Consider the following 16,777-nt stretch of genomic DNA (forward strand, 5'->3'; position numbering starts at 1 on the left):
TTTGTCATTCCTATTCGATAATTTTGTCATTCTTATTCGATAATTAAATGATTTATATCCGATAAACATGTTATTCCTATTGAAAAACATCATTACTTTTCGATAACATACAATTCCTATTCGATAATATTGTTATTCTTATGCAATTATTGAATAGGAATAAGAATACATCGCATGAGAATGATAAAATTGTCGAATAAGAATAGCAGGTTGATCGAATAGGAATCGTATGTTTTCAAATAGAAATAACAAGTTTATTGCATATAAATCATAAAATTATCGAATGACAAAATTATCGAATAGGAATGACATGTTATCGAATAGTTGTCCTACGGAAGTCCATTTAGGACCTATCAAAAAATATTTTTGAATTCGATATAACGAATAGTCGATTTGTTATAACGAATTTAGTTCATTATAACAATTTCTTTGAATTCGTTATAACGAATTTAATCTGTTATAACAAATTTGTTGATTCGTTATAACGAATTCAAAAAATTGTTATAACGAATCAAATTTGTTATAACGAATTCTAAAACTTGTTATAACGAATTAAATTCTTTAAAACGAATTACTTAATTTGTTATATCAAATTAAATTCGTAAAAACGAATTCGACAAATCGTAATATAAAATTCATATATATTTTTCTATAGGCCCCGATTTCTGAATTTGATTAAACGAATTTAATTCGTTATAACAAATTTAAGAATTTGTTTAAACGAATTTAATTTGTTATGATAAATTTTAGAATTCGTTTAAACGAATTTAATTCGTAATAACAAATTTTAAAATTCGTTATAACGAATTCAATAAATTTGTTATAACAGATTTAATTCGTTATAACGAATTCAAAGAAATTGTTATGACGAATAACTTCGATATAACAAATTCGACAATTCGTTATATCGAATTCAAAAAATATTTCTTGATAGATCCTAAATGGGCTTCCGTAGAAACACGTTTTCGAATATGATTGATATTATTTGGAATAGGAATTCCAATAGGAATAACAAGTCATCGAAAAGAAATAAGAATTATCGAATAGGAATAACATTTTTTCGAATAGGAATAACAACCTATCGTATAGGAATAATATTTTATTGAATAGGAATGATACGTTTTAGAAGAAGTATAATAAATTCTGTGAATAAGAATAACAAAAAAAGTATAATGATGCAACGTTTTACACGCCATACTTGTATTTCACAAACTTCAAATTCAAGTGATAAACACTAACATGAAATTTCACTGAGACCAAAGATCTTATCCAACATTCACAAATGATGGACGACAGCGGAAGAAAGCTTCTTGCAGTATAAAATAAAATAAATACAAATATTTATAGCCTGTATAGACGAGCGATTCGAATATGAGTTTGAAAAAACAAGAAGACCAGGGACCTATAGGTCCCTGAGAAGACGAAACATTCTAACGACTATAAGATAAACTTAATTTGACTTCGAAACTATCAACATAACCTGAATAATTAACTTAATATTTATAAAAAATTCCTGGATAATTATTTTGAGTGAAATTTTCATTTCTGTACAAATGCATAAACCATGACGAAGTCTCCATAGAAATCGGAAAGTAGATCGATATTGCCACTATAGTATCATTCAAAAATTACCTTCAAAATTTCATTAAAATCCGATGTATCAGAGAGCAATATGTTGTTTGTTCAATTGTTTACTTCGTTTGAACTCCTGCTTTAAGTCAGCGCTTCGGACTTTGGCAAGTGACGTCACACAGGGGTAATCGGTCAGATGGGCAGGTCACTATATACACCGTAAACATATGAGTATAAGGTTTGCCGACATCTAGAATTTATACTTGCTTAAAAAGTAGATTTATTTATGAATGCTAACATAAATCACCATAGGACGACTGTGTTTCAGATAGAAAACACATTTTAAAATGTCAATATATTTCAAAGCCTTCAATTGTTTATATAATCTTTTGTAAATCACCAAACAGTCAAGCAGTTTGAAAACCTTTACTGTTGGGTTCAAAGTCCAACAACTTCTCACATAATACATTTATGATATATAAACAACTTTCACTGTTTGTCAGAGGTTTCAGACTGTGACCGTGACTGATATTTTGTATCTGTTGTCCGTCATTAGTATACATTACGAAATGTTACTCTTGTCCCTTTCTGGAATCTTGACTGGTCAATAAATTATATTATTTTCACATCGCTTGTCTACGTAATATACCCCATGTTCAGTGGACTTTGTCCGAACCCATTAACAGATGGCATGGGGAGGGGGCAAAGTCGATTATTATTTCTTTTGAAAGATAAGAGTTGATCAGGCATATCTATACGGTATTGCATGTACCTTAGCCATGTCAAGCATCAAATAATCCCCGATCAAAACAATAAGCTGCTATGTACGCTCATTTCATCAATATTCAAAGTCTTTGTAAATGTAAACCAACTTTAAAAACACAATATGGCTTATAATCAGAATTCCAGAAAAGGAAGTTTGACAAGCTTGTACTGTATCAACCATGTCAAGAAAATGATAAAATAAAAAAAAATCAGGAGTTATGATCAAATTTATTTACTAAAATTTATCTTAAATGTTTCCTTTACTACTTCAAAATCTCTCATATTTAAGATGTTCTGGAAAACAATATGACTAAAACTATTCCGGAATTCGGAATTTAATTGATATATGAAGCCCGTATATATAGTTTGATATTCAATGATTCAAGATGCTTGAAAGTTGATTTTCAAGGAATTCAATTAGGATCAAGCTAAAGTTGAAAATTTGAAAGACGATATAATGCAAAAGCGAAAAATAATGCGAAAAAATGCGTTACGTATTTATTACACATTTGAACATCTTTTCCTCATCAAGAAGGCTGGGTATAATCAATAATTAACCTTCCCAAAAAAATTGTGAAATCCATGTCCCCTTCCTCTAGGATTTCGGCCTTCAGGTGAAAAATATATCTGAAATTAATATTACAACTTTGAAAATCTTTCTTCCTGGACATCTAAATACAAACTGTTTAAATTGAACAATTAATTCTCTACAAAATTTGTGAAAGTTATGAAATTAATGTCCTCCGGATTCAAGGTTCAAACCCAAAGGTGAGGCCATGTATTGAAAATACACCTTTGAAAATATTCTTTACTTACGTTATTCTAGTAGGCAAATTGTTTGTATGATTTCAATAAGTGTTTTACTCTCTAGCAAAATTATGATATTCATGTTTCCTGGGTTCACATTCTAGGTTAGGACTACGCTGGTCATATAGAAATTCATGTATTTTGAAAATTTTATTTAAACCTAGACATTTAGCTGAGCATACAAACTGTATACATAAAGGCAATTTATCAATGGACCCTTTACCAAATGCCTTTTGATCCGTTTTATTAATTACGCTTTCCACGTTAAATATTATTATTGCGTAATAGCGCCCTTTCACTTTGCGCCTTGTAAAAGGTAATACATGTAACACCTTTGCACTTAGCGGTATCACGCCTCTCCATTGGGTTATTACAACTTTTGATATGCATTTTCCGCCTTTTGATTTGCATTATAACGCATTTTTAGGCCACCTGAGTAATTCAGGTGACCTATTGCTATCTGTTTTTGTCCGTCATTGTTAGTCGTGTGTTAACATTTGAATACTTTCAGCTTCTTCTCTGGAACGGCTGAAACAATTTCAACAAATTTTGGCATAAACATGTAACATCTATGGGTAAAGGAGGACAAATCTTTTAATTTAATGGTCTCCGCCACTTTGTGGACCTGAGGTGTGGGACTAAAACCATAAATATTAATGCAATCTATAGAAATCTTCTTTACTCCTGGACACAAAGCACTCAAACTGTCAGCATGACTGTAATGAGCATTGAACCCTCTACCAAAATCGTGAAGTTCATGGTCCCTGGGTCAGGGGTTCTGGAACTGGTTGGGGTTCTATTGATCATATAGTGAAAATGCATAAATTCTTTATAAAGCTTCTTCTTTCCTGTATATTCAACAGATAAATTAAGTGCATGGTTATGATGGGCAAGGAAATACCTCTTCCAAAATTGTGAAAGTCATAGCCCCTGAGTCAGGGGTCTGCGGCTGGATTGGGATCCATTGATCATATAATGAAAATGCATAATTTTTTTTAAAAGCTTCTGCTCTCCCCCTTTATATTAAGTGCATGGTTATGATGAACAAGAGTGTCTCTTCAAAAATTGGGAAATTCGTGGCCCCTGTGTCAGGGTTCTGTTGTTATGGCGGGGCTCTATTCGCTATATAGTTAAAAAAACAACTAAAAATGCATTATTTCTTTGAAAATCTTCTCTGCTCCCGTTTATTAAACACACAAAGTGCATGATTATGATGACCAAGGGTGCCTCTTCCAAAATTGTAATTTTTATGGCCCCAGGGTCAGGGAGTTGTGGTGTTATGGCGGGGCTTTATTGATGATATAGTGAAAATGCATAAATTCTTTGAAAATCTTCTTTTCTGCCCTGGGTATTCAGCATACAAACTAATTGCATGGTTATGAAGAGCAAAGAGGTCTCTTCCAAAATTGTGAAATTTACATAATGAAATAATTATTATTTATTATAATTATTATAATTATATTTATGCGTACATTTTACACCTTTGGTGTTAGGGTGGGGCTCTATTCATGTTTAGTAAAAATGCATTATTCCTTTGAAAATCATCTGTGCTCCTGGGTATAAAGCAAACAAAGTGCATGATTATGACGAAGAAGGATGCCTTTTCCAAAATTGTGAATTTCAAGACCCCTGGGTTGGGATTTCTGGTATTAACGTAGGGCTCTATTTATTATATAGTGAAAATGTATGAATTCTTCTCATTAAGTTCTATGGTCGATACAATGATCTTGTCAGCAAATACAATTTATCATCAAGTAAATTCTGCTGACTGATGTTTTTCATACTTATTGATAGGCCATTATTTACACACTGAGTTGTCGACGGTTTTTTCCCGTTATTTCCCGATCATGACAAGTAGCACACGGCGGGTTTGACCGGTTGGCAGGGGATGCTCACTCCTCCAGGGCACCTGATCCCACCTCTGATGTTTTAGAGGTCCGTGTTTGCTCTGCTCCAAAATGTGTATTGTTTAATGGACTTTTGAGCTTGAATACTGTTCGTTATCTCCATACATTTCATTCTTTTGAAAATCTTCTCTCCTTCTAGGTAGTAAGCAAATAAACAAAGTCCATGGTTATGATGAGCAAGGGTACCTTTTCCAAAATTGAGTTCAAATGATCCTAAAATGAAAATAAATAAATTCTTTAAAAAATCTTCTCTCTCCATGTATATTTAGAATTGTTATGATGAGCAAAAATGTCCCTTTCAAAATTTGTGAAATTTTCGTCCCTAAGGTCAGGGGTTCTGGTGTTAGGATTCTATAGTGTAAATGCATTATTTCTTTAAAAACATCGCTGTTCCCGGGTATTAAGCAAACTAAGTGCGTTGTTTTAATGAGCAAAGGTGCCTCTTGCAAAATTGGGAAATTCCTGGGTCATAGGGTTCTGGTGTGTGAGCGGGGCTCTATTGATTATATAATGCAAATACGTTCTTTGGAAAGCTTCTTCTCTGCTCCTGGGTATTTAGTATAAACTAAGTGCAAAATTTTAATGAGCAAGGATGCCCTTATCAAAATTGTAAAATTCTTTGTCCCTGGAACAGGCGTACTGGTGTGCAAACAGTGAAAATTCATTAATTACTAGTAATGGAAAATCTTCCTGCTCAGTTTTATTATACTCGGGTTACCTTTAAGGCTATTGGGCCTCCTATTATTTCAAGCCTTTTCGCCCTTTCACTTCGCGTTAATTATTTTGAAAGGCTCACTTATACCTTTTATGCGTTTTTGTATTCCTATGAAGCAGAATTTATTCAAAACTCCTACATGAGAAAAAAATATTTGCTGTGGCCTTAACTCGACATTTAGACGTATTATCAATTAAAGATGCTTACTCCGACTCTATATATCAAAGTGAACTTGAAATAAAAGACACCACAGAGTCTGCCACATCTTTTTCATATTTGGATGTTTTACTGACTAGAGACGACAAGGGCCAACTAACAACAAAATTATATAACAAACGAGATGACTTCAGCTTTCCTATCGTTAACTTTCCTTATTTATATAGTAATATCCAGTTATCACCTGCATATGGTGCTTACATCTCCCAACTTATTCGATACTCAAGAGCATGCTCCGAGTATGATATATATTTAAAGCCAGGCAGGCTACTGACAGATAAATTGATGTTACAGTGATTTTAACAATCTCGTTTAAGTCAGCATTTCCTAAATTCTCGTTATAATGACCTTGTTAGCAAATATAACCTGTCATTGGGTCGTATTTTGGCTGACATATTTCATACTAACGATTATGTCTTGATTTTATACGGAATATGACTATGAAATCTACCTGATCAATACATAGGGCTCACGGTGGGTGTGAGCGGTCACCAGGGGATGCTTACTCCTCCTAGGCACCTGATCCCACCTCTGGAATTTTCAGGGGTAAAAGTTTTATGCCCTGTTCACAGATTTGTACTGTTTATAAAGTTTTCTTGAGATCTCTAACTGTTCGTTATATTTTCACCTTTTTCATTTCTTATTACAGACTGCATATGGACGTCATAAAGTACAAGTTGACGTTTCATGACAATTTTAGCCAAAAATGAGTTTAGAAAAAAAGTTTGTCGTCAATTTTTGAAAATTTACAATGAAATGAAAGTCATCCAAGTTATTAATTAACTGATGCACAAAAGTAGAAGCTTACTTTAATTTTTAATAGAACACAAATGAAAAGGACATTGTCATGCTAAAACACAATCTTTTGATATTTTCCTAGTATTTAAAATTAATTACATGGCGTCACAGGAAAACAGATACCAATTGAGTCAAAAATATTTACTTTGTGTACAGGATGCATTACTTTGTTATTTCATAATAAGCATCATCATACTGCTATCATATTATATTCAACCGTCTATGTAATCAAATATTGCTGGACTGGTACATGTACAGAGTATGACGTCATTGACTTGCTAGACCCCCATTGTGGGAAGCTAGTTCAAAATGTGTAAATATGGACATAAACGTAAAGCTTTAAGAATGTTTCTGATAACTTGTTGAAGCACAATTTGATTAAGAATTACACAAGTATGGATGATTTAAATATTGTTTTGCATCTATATTAACTATGACGTTGTAAACTGAGTCATGTGACCATGTTAAAAATTTATGGCGTAGTTATCACGTATGATTGTATGCGAAAGCATCCACATTATTTTTAAAAAAGAATAAGTGATTAGAATGTACAATTGTTTTGATGAAAGAACTTTTTTTTTTTTTTTTTTATACTTTTTTACAAATTCGTTTCATAATGCAAGGATAATTTGTTTTCTATTATCTTCACACTGCACATTCTGAGACTCAGTTTAAATTGTCAATTTCTGTGGACTGAACCTCCTCGGACCGACAAGGAGTGGGAGGAGGAGGGATAATGCAGTCTCAGATCCCCTGTAATCAGAAAAGCACCCACATTTTTGTCTAAGTACGCCACTGATTAGGCTCATGCTACGCGAATAAAAAATATGATAGCGTTACAACACAAAGTCCAAAAGGCATTTATGATTTTCATAGATCATTCATAAGGGAAATATATCTAAGAGTTATCTCTCATAATACTTAAATAAAAAAAGGAAGTTGGCCAATATCTTTGTCACAATCCTACTTTATATGATTATGTCTACAGATATAAATATAAACAATGAAATATATGGAGATAACGAACAGTATTCAAGCTCAAAAGTCCATTAAACAATACAAAATAGGAGCAGAGCAAACACGGACCTCCAAAACATCAGAGGCGGGATCAGGTGCCATGGAGGAGTGAGCATCCCCTGCCGACCGGTCACACCCGCCGTATGCTCCTTGTCATGATCGGGAAATAACGGAAAAATCCGTCGACAATAACGGCCTAACAATTAGTATGAAAAACGTCAGTCAGCATTTGACTCAATGATAAATTGTATTTGCTGACAAGGTCATTGTATCGACCATAGAATTTACGAAATGATGACTTTAAACGAGACTGCTGATATTCTTGTTTCATCAACTTGTTTGTCAATAATTTACTTCGTTTTAGAAATTGTACATACATAGAGCATGCTCTTGCGTATCGAGAGATATAAACCTCGTATGCAGGTGATGAAGGTATATTGCTGCATAAGTAAGGGAAGTTGACGATGGAAAAGTTAAAGTCATCACGTTTATCATAAAGCTTGGTTGTTAGATTACCATTAACGTCTTTTTCAAGTAAAATATCCAAATATGAAACAGATGTGTCAGACTCTGTGGCATCTTTTATCTCAAGCTCACCAGGAAATATCGTATCAGCATAGGAATGGAAATAACCATTGTTAATTGACAATACGTCGTCGATATCTCTAAACGTCGAGTTGAAAGCCACAGCAAGTGTTTTCTTCTTTTCACGTATAAGATTTTGGACAAATTCTGCTTCATATGAATACAAAAAAAGGTCTGCTAATAACGGGGCGCAATTGGTTCTATGGGAATTCCAATAGATTGTTGGAAGACCTGGTCTCTAAAAACCACATACATATTGTCAATCAGAAACTCAAGCATCTTTTTAAAGTCTATTTCAGAGTACTTGTGTGTACAATCTGAATGTTTTTTAACAAAATAATTTTGCAAATGGCCAATGACAAGGTAAGTAAATTTACGAGTTCCATTTTTATTGAAAAAGCAGCTGTCAATGATATCAAAAGCCTGGACTTTATCGTGAGGAATGGTTGTGTATAAAGTTAAGAGTCGTAAATAATTAAGCTGTTGATTTTTGGAAAAATCTTGTGATTTCAAATTTCAAAGTTCCTTCGAATTTTTAAGTATCCACATCTGATTTACACCATTTCTCGAAAATATTGTTGCACAGTACTGTTGAAGTTTCTCTTTCACTACTGTTAATATCTTAGTGAGGAGTAAAGAAAGAGGCTTGGTTGAATATTTATTGGAATCCGCTATGTATCTTTGTTGTAAGGATTTTTATGAAGTTTCGGAATCCAATATAGATATGGTAATTCAAATTCATTTTAAATAAAATGTCTTTGTTAGTACGGGAAATAACGTTGCAGCTATTGCAGAAAAAACATTACATAACCCGCTTACGCGGGTTTTGCATTTTTTCTGCAACAGCTGCAACATTAATTCCTGTACAAACAACCAAAGAAAGCATTTTATTGTTTAAATATAAGGTAAATAAAATAAATATCATATGACTGTGATAAATTAATTATACCCGCACTTTCGAAAGAAAATTCGGGTATATTGTTGTTATTCTGGTCCGTCCGTCCGACTGTCACACTTTCTTCTTTCTCAAACCACTCTTACATTTTAAGCAGTAGCCAGCTCATCTTTTGGAATATGTTTGGCGGTGCTTCGAAAATGTACAAAAAGATTTTGAAAATGTTAATTTCACCCTGGGGGCCAAATGGGGTAAAAAAGGGGGTTTCTACAAAAACCTAGCTCCTTTAACCCCTTTTACATTTTTTGCAGTAGCCTAATCATCTTTTTGAATATAATTTGGAGTGTCCAGTAGATGTGCAATAAGGTTTGGGAATTTGATTTTAAACGTGAGGGACAAACAAGGTAAAAACATCGTTTTTTTCCCTACAAAAACCTGGCTTCCTGAATTTTTTCTTCTTTTTATTTATTTATTTATTTATTGCAGTAGCGCATTAATATTTTTATTATAGGGATGGCAATGAATATGCGAACATTCGAATATTCATTCGAGGAGTTGATATTCGAATATGAATTTAAGATTCGAATATTCGGTGTTTTTCAGATTTCATAAAAAAGGAGTACTGTGATTAATAAATTCTGATTAGAACAGTGCTGGAATTATCACTGTTTAATTTGCTAACGATCAATTTCGATCGTCTGATTTCTTTCATTACTTTCTTATAGATATACTAAATTATTTTGCTTTGAGTAAGTTGTTAAAGGGTTGTACAATAATGCTTTATGTATAATACAAAACGTACTTTCATAGTTTTTATTAGTTAAATACGATGGGATCTAGAATCGAGGACAACAAAGGGAAAACATTCTTAGAATGTCTAAAAGACGTGAAGAGTATACTTATCAAAACAAATTTAATTGATCATTGAATGAGTGTGTGATAGAATTAGTCTATAATTGATATTGTAAAGGGCCCAATTTCAGAATAAATGTGTAAATCACTTGATTATCTCGGGTTGTACAAAATCCTGAATTTTATATTCATTATCGGGAAATTAGTTAATTACCTAGGAAAAATTGTATATGGATTTTTGTTTATAAAAACATTTTAATATTTTAAAAACATTATATCAAAGATTATAATCATATCTCTTATTAGACAGATAATTGTAATTTATGATACGTATTGAAATCTGAACAGTATACGACTATCTTGCCTTTGGTAAGACGACTTGTCCCTCAGTTAGAGCTACTATAAATGCGCATTTCATTTGTTAAATTATACTTTTCTACATTGAAATCAATTATTTATTTCAAACACTTACAAATATCAAATGGAATTCCTTATTGTACACCTACAAAAGTCTTCATACAATTTTACTTCCAATATAAGAATACCTACGCTAAAACTTTCATGAGAGTAGGATGAAGCACTTGTAAAAATAAAACAGATTTTATTTATTTTATCGAATATTCGAATATATTCGAATACTTTCATTGAATAATCGAATATGAATTATTGACAAAATTGACATCCCTAATTTTTAAATATGTTTGGGAGTGTCTTGTTGATGTGCAATAAGGTTTCGAAAATTGATTTTCACCCGAGGGGGTAATTGGGGGTAAAAATGACTTTTTGTACGAAAACCTGGTTCACAAAACTTCTAACATTTTTTGCAGTAGTTCATTCATATTCTGAAACATAACTGGAGTGTCCCGTAGAAGTAGTGGAATAAGGTTTTGGAATTTCAATCTTCAACATCGGGGGTTTGGGGGTTGGGTTGGGTTGGGGATCATCTTACATTTTTTTTTTGCAGTAGCCAAATCATCTTTTTAAATAAGTATTGATGACAAGTGGGATGTGGGGTTAAAATTCACAAATTTAAGGATTTTTGAACATTTATGACTGGAGATTGCAAGTAATGAATTTATTATATAAAATACTTACACAAGAGGCCCTTGGACCCAGACTTTTTTTTCTCAATTTGATAGTTATATATATATTGCCTAGATAGCCGAGCGGTCTAGCGCGCTGTTCCTGTACTGCTAGGAGACAGATTCCGTAGGTCGAGAGTTCAACCCCGGGCTGGGGCGGAAGTGGGTATCCTTATAAAAAGTGAATTTCTTTGTGCTTTCTATATATATATATATATATATATATATATATATATATATATATATATATATATATATATATATATGTAAAATTATTGTGGCTTCTTTCCTGGTTAGCCAAATATGAAGGATAGTGTATTTAGAGGCAAACACCTATGTGGGTATTACTGTCTTAATAAGACAGTATCTAGTTAATTTTCCATTGATCTCTCATTTAAATATATATATATATATATATATATATATATATATATATATATATATATATATATATATATATATATATATATATATATATATATATATATATATATTATAGACATTCATATTTCGACATCTTCAAAAACATTTCTGATATATAGTGTGTCTTTAAAGACATTTCTTATATATACTGTATATTCCGACATTTACGACAGACTGAACCAGTGTTGAATCTTAAGGTACAGTTTTATACATTACAAAGCAGGTTAAGGGCCCCTTATTGACCATGTTCAGCTATCTATAATGGATTCAAGGAAGGTGAGTTCGATCTACCCTACCTATAATGGATAACAAAGATACATTGCCGGGTCGAGCAATGATCTACCAAGACCCTATCTTTACTCCTCACAAAAGTATTAACTGTTGTAAAGGAGAAACTTCAGGCATACTGTGCTGAAGCATATTCTAGAAGTGGTGTAAATCAAATATGGATTCTCAAAATCTCCAAATTTTTTTTTTTCAAAATTCAAAATCACAAAAATTTTCAAAATGTTCACTTCGATATAAATAGGGATCTGACCTATAGGGCCGGGCTTGGTTTTTTCTCTACAAAAAACTTGTCGATTTCCGTTCCGATTAATGACATTAGGCTGAATACATGTAACAATTTGTTTTTCATAAGTCTTTGTTTCAGTGAGTAGAGGTAGGAGGGGTAGGAGGAACACTTTCATTGATATTCTGAGTTTGCTATCTCCATATGTAATAATTGATATTTTTCTTTACTTCTCATTGTACATAATGGTAATGTCTACTGTGGAATTCTATTCATTATGTCTAAGCTATTTATTTTACAACACATTTCCGTGGATATAATAAAAACATGCCATTAATGTGTGCAAATTATAGAGGCCTAAATGAAATCCAAGGGAGTACAGTTACTGATATATTTAGCCCTACTGTTCAAAACTTAAGATCCTAGAACATTGACTGAAAACAAAAGTACATGCTTATTATTCTAAATATATTAAGCTCAAATAATTCAAGCAATACGTAACGTACTACATGTAACCCAGACAAGCACTAGTAGCACAGAAAGAATCAAAGCAATGTGATTGAGTTCTAAGGAATATATACAATTGAAATTCATCGCAGCTCAATGCTGCCGAGAATACTTGTATCGAGTAACACAGAGTGAGTTATTCTTGTCCTCGGAGAAAGTGTGCTTATACTGAGATTTGTTGACTGACAACTGTACATTGGATTGTTACGATTTGATCTCTCTCTAGTGTTTCTTATATCAAGAATGGGAATGCATAAAGGATAGATAATTGAAGGAAAATAAACAAGCCTATAAAAAAATTAAAATAGTCTTTGAAAAGGCAAAAATTTAAAACTATAAAAGTGTGGCACCAGGTGGATTCGAACCCCCAACTTTAAAAAGACAGTATTCACAGTGTAATAGTCAGCGCATATATCAATTGAGCTATTCTAACTATAAGAATGATTGGTATAAATTTGAAGCAGATTGTCAAAATCAGGTTTCCTTAATGTTTTGTAGGTTTTTTTTGTGAATTTCTACCGTAGGGCAAGGATATCCCTAAAAAAACTCCTATTTTAAATTATTCCTTACATCCCAACCTATCAAAATATCACAATTTTATTTACGGGCAGGCCAGCCCTGAAGGACTTCTAGGCGAAAATTCATGCAAAAATCAATGCTTTAACGGACAAAATTGTGTTTCGGCCAACTTTGGAGGTTTATTGTAAAGTTGTAAATAATAGATTTTAGTTGTAAAATACAATTTGAAAAATTTAGACAATAATACGGTAGAAAACAACAAATAAAGATTGATTTTTAAATGCCACTTTTTCCGGGAAATTGTTCTCTCCTTTAGGTCGATTCTTTTGTAATAGTGAATACATCCTTCAGTAACATCCAAACGTATCTCATTTCCAAACTTTATACAACCATTCATGACGATAAATTGAAAACTAGGCTTTTTGATTTCATTTTTTATGCCCCCGGATCGAAAGATCCCGGGGGTATATTCTTTTTGTCCTGTCTGTTTGTCTGTTTATCTGTCTGTCTGTTGTCAACTTTAACCTTGCCCATAACTTTTGATTGGTTGGAGCTATGACTTTCATACTTCACATGTGTGTTCCTTGTGACAAGACCTTTCTTTGGGTACCATCATATTTGACCTTGGAGTTTGACCCACTTTTGCAAAATTTTATGAGACTTTAACCTTGGCCATAACTTCTGAACAGTTGGTGCTTGGGGTTTCAAACTTCACATGTGTATTCTTTGTGACAAGACCTTCCTTTGGATTCCAACAACTTTGACCTTTTGACCTTGGAGTCTGACCTACTTTTGAAAAACTTTAACCTTGGCCATAACTTTTGAACAGTTGGTGCTTGGGGTTTCAAACGTCACATGTGCATTCCTTGTGACAAGACCTTCCTCTGGATATCAACCTCTTTGACCCTTTGACCTTGATCTAGGTGTTTGACCTACTTTTGAAAAACTTTAACCTTGGCCATAACTTTTGAACGTTTAGAGCTAGGGCTTTCATACTTCACGTATGTAATCCTTGTGACAAGACCTTTCTTTGGATACCAACCACTTTGACCCTTTGACCTTGACATAGGAGTTTGGCCTACTTTTGAAAAACTTTAACCTTGGCCATAACTTTTGAATGGTTAGAGCTAGGGCTTTCATACTTCACATATGTATTCCTTGTGACAAGCCCTTCCTTTGGATACCAACCACTTTGACCCTTTGACCTTGACATAGGAGTTGGACCTACTTTTGAAAAACTTTAACCTTGGCCATAACTTTTGAATGGTTGATGCTAGGGCTTTCATATTTAACATATGTAATCCTTGTGACATCACCTTCCTTTGGATACCAACCACTTTGACCCTTTGACCTTGACCTAGGAGTTTCACCTATTTCTGAAAAACTTTAACCTTGGCCATAATTTTTGAATGGTTGGTGCTAGGGCTTTCATACTTCACATATGTAATCCTTGTGACATCACCTCCCTTTGGATACCAAACACTTTGACGCTTTGACCTTAACATAGGAATTTGACCTAATTTCGAAAAACTCAAACCTTGGCCATAACTTTTGAATGGTTGGTGCTAGGGCTTTCATACTTCACATATGTAATCCTTGTGACAAGACCTTCCTTTCGATACCAACAACTTTGACCTTGACCTTGATGTTTTACTTACTTTTTGGAAATTTTTATTAACTGCACTTTAGTAATATTATCATTTAGTACAAAATGGTCACAGGGGTAAAATGGTGCATTTCCATGTTATATATTAAAAACAGAGTTTAGTCTTAATTATCTAGATCTATCTTTAATTTTTAGCATAGATAAATGGTTCTTCAATTTAAAAAATTGTTAATTTGTAAATTTTCTTATCTCATAATTCGTCATCAACAAAATTGTTAAAAATCAGTCTGATTCTAACCACAAGTACTCTGAAGTTGATAGTAAACGGATGCTGGAGTTCCTCATCGACAACATCTATGTAGTCTTTGGAGACAAGGTCTTCAAACAAACTGCTGGAACTAATTGTGCACCTTTATTAGCCGACTGTTTTTTTTTTATTCCTATGAAACAGAATTTATTTTAGAAACTTATACATGAGTAGAAGAAAACACTTAATGTGGCCTTCAATTCGACATTCAGATAATTATATCGATGACGTTTTATCAATTAACATCAGCTACTTCCATTAATAGTAGTAGTAGTGTTTATTTATTATAGTGACATGTGTTAAAGTTAACAAAATGAACAAACATTTGTATAAATTAAGCAATAGTATACAAACACCGGCCCCTTGGGTCTGTATGTCACCTAGGACGAAATTGTCTGTATCTGATAACATACATCACGTGATTTCAAAATATACAATATGTATCTGTAAACGTTGATTTTAATAACAACGAAGGAAGTTAGGTTCAATTAATATATTGTATATTCCATCATATGTACAGGTCATTTCATGTGTAGTTCTGTAAATAAAATGTTTAACAAATAATTCACAGACAAACAAACATACACAAACATCACATAAAACACTGAATTTTCTGGCTAAGGGAAATAACTTCATTTTCCTCATAACTTTAAGGATCATCATAAAACAATCATTTCAAGCATTATATTACGCAATTCATTATCATAAAATAATTTACTTTTCACCATAAACATTTCCATTCATAGTATCCGAATGAAATTCTATTTACAACACAAATAGACATCACAATATACACAAACTTCACTAAACACAAATCTTTCCAAATATATGGTATATGAACCTGATCTTCCCTTTCTCAGTCAGTCATAACTATAATAAATTATCACAAAGTAAGTCAGTCTGATTATTGGCAAAATATATTTAAAACTCATTAAAAAAATAATATTTTACATAAATCTCATTCCCATAACTTTCACACATCATGCTCATAATTAATAATGTTAAAATGTTAATAAACTGACCCGTTTAGTAGATATAAATTGTCCATAAATCCATAGGTCTGGTATACAAATTGTCAGTAAATTATTTTGGAATTTTTGGAGTCAGTAAAAATACACTGCTCACTAGTCTACTAGGGATCTTTTTTGAATGTCTAAAAATTACTACAATAGTGAGCTTCTCACCAGAGTAGCCAATCAAAAACCTGGGTTCATCCATGCATGAATAGCATGCTTGACTTAATGAGAAACACTTTGGAAAAGCCTTAGTGTAATAAATATATACAAACGCTCTTACTTAATACTATTTAAAGTATGGAAATACATTATGGACAAAAATTAAAACAATAACTCAATGCAGTATATTTATTAGATAATATCTTTATTGATAAAAACACGCGGTCACATATCTACAATGGATTGTATTAGTATTGTCATCACAACAAAAACATTGACATAGATCATCGAGTCTTGTGAGCTGTGAATATTTTCTGTTTTCATTCACCGACATGTTCTAGAACTTCTGTAGCTTGATCTGATTTTGTTTTGATACAACCGTTTGCGTCGACACTAAACAATCTACCTTGCGGTAGGTTCCTCAATATGGTCCGTGCATTCATTTCAATGAGACGTTCCACGTGGGATTTGCTACTTTTAATAAAGACTGTTTTGTACTCGTCCGTTTCTTTCAGTTT

The sequence above is a fragment of the Saccostrea echinata genome, unplaced genomic scaffold (assembly GCF_033153115.1).
Source record: "Saccostrea echinata isolate AGI-Se365-2 ecotype Australia unplaced genomic scaffold, CSIRO_AGI_Sech_v1 ptg000009l, whole genome shotgun sequence".
NCBI classification, from domain to species: domain Eukaryota; kingdom Metazoa; phylum Mollusca; class Bivalvia; order Ostreida; family Ostreidae; genus Saccostrea; species Saccostrea echinata.